The sequence below is a fragment of the Odontomachus brunneus genome, unplaced genomic scaffold (assembly GCF_010583005.1).
Source record: "Odontomachus brunneus isolate Ranch 3 - 2012 unplaced genomic scaffold, Obru_v1 Obru_scaffold_399, whole genome shotgun sequence".
Taxonomy (NCBI): Eukaryota; Metazoa; Arthropoda; class Insecta; order Hymenoptera; family Formicidae; genus Odontomachus; species Odontomachus brunneus.
This window is the reverse complement of record NW_022639849.1, coordinates 3679-5472: the sequence shown is the minus strand read 5'-3', so window position 1 is coordinate 5472 and position 1794 is coordinate 3679. Positions and strand designations below refer to the sequence as shown.

The 1794-nt window shown below is 38.9% G+C and overlaps 1 pseudogene; it reads right to left on the bottom strand.

Annotated features, from left to right (window-relative positions):
- Window positions 1-249: 249 nt before the first annotated feature.
- On the bottom strand, window positions 250-896 carry LOC116853638 (annotated as a pseudogene).
- Window positions 897-1794: the final 898 nt, after the last annotated feature.

Genomic DNA, 1794 nt, shown 5'->3' with positions numbered 1-1794 from the left:
TGTGTGTGTGTGTGTGCGTGTGTGTGTGTGTGTGTGTGTGTCACAACAGAAATAGGAACCCCACGTTTCATCACTTCCGTAGTATTTAATGACTTCAAAACCCTCCCTGTTGCTGTGCGTGTGTGTTGCGTGTATGTGTGTGTGTGTGTGAGTTGGAGGGTGCGTGCGCGTGCTTGCACGTGCTCGTACACGCCACGACTTACGATCTTATAACATTTCTTCAATATCACCATTCACTTCAATACACATTCAGAATCTATGACGCAATGCAATAGTAGTCGTTTGAAGAAATTCTTTGGGAATATTTGCCAAAGTTCTGGTGATTCGATCTCATATCGATCGGAGCCGTCGGTTCCGTAGCAAAAACAATCCCTTTAACGTTGCCCCATAAAAAGAAATCACAAGGTGTTAAATCAGGAGAATTTGAAGGCTTTGTGATATAACCGTTGTACCTTATCCAACGTTCAGGATATCTTCGATTTAAATAGTCTCGCACAATGGCAGCTCTATGCGGAGGAGCACCATCATGTTGAAACCACATGCGATCTCTAGTTCCTAAATTGATATTCTCTAACAATTCGAATAGATTATTTTGCAAGGACTGTAAGTATATTATTTGGATAATATTATTATCATAGAAATAGGGTTCAATAACCTTGCCATCCAAAATGCCACAACATTTACTTACCACTGGTGCTGACGATCTACATGACGAATCCAAAATGGTTTAATATCTGAATAAACGTGGCAATTATGACGATTCAATTCTCCAGTATTCTGAAGTGTTGATTCGTCGGTAAATAAAACCTTATAAAAAAAGTCGGATCCTTTTCTAATTTTTCCAATCTCCAATGACAAAATTCAACACGTTTTTGTTTTTGATCTTCGGTAAGTGCCTGAACTCGGTGAATGTGGCAAGCGTAAAAATTATTCGATCTTAAAATTCGACGAATAGTTGACTGAGTAACATTGAGTTCTCGACTGATTGTACGTTGACCAATCTGAGGATTTATTACAACCATCCCTAAAATAGTTGTATTCAAATCATTAGCATCAGTTAAAGATTTCTTTCTAGGTTTGCGACATAATGTACCTTCACGAGCTCTATTAATAACTTTCATTATTGTAATATGATTGGGACATCGATGATCTGAATACCGGAGAGCACACTGATGGGTACATTGTTTATTTTCATTGGCCCTTCCACATTCAATTATCATGTCGACAATTTCACTAGGTGAATAATCAGTCATGTTTATTATTAAGGAAACAAAGTGTTATTTTTAATATTCTTTTTTTAATTTTTGTACACCTAAAGTGATACGTCTACATTGGCGAGGTAACTGATGTAGCGTTTTGCTTAGGAATCGGTATTTTAGAAGAGGTACGAAGCGTATTCGGATCTATCAGAATCGGATTCGGCTCTCTCGGGAGAATGTCGGATCGGATCTGCTCTCGATTTAAGAATTCGCGGCGTTTTATATTTTTGCGAATCACGCTTGACTCGCTATGATCTGCGGATATTTGGCGGTCTGTTTACTTGGGAGGACGCGGGTCCTCTTTCCGTTTCTTCTCCTTATGCGCGGTCTTATGCGTTTCTTTTAAACGGTTTCCGTAACGATTGCCTACGTGGATCGTTAGTGTCTTGGAAAATTTTTGAGATAAGCTACAAGAATTTTGCAATGAAAAATGGAGGTATCCATTTAAGAAATTGAAGGTGACTTTCACGTGACTTTCAAACGACTATCCAGGGTCAAGACAATTGCACCATCTTATGTCTCCCTACGAACCATA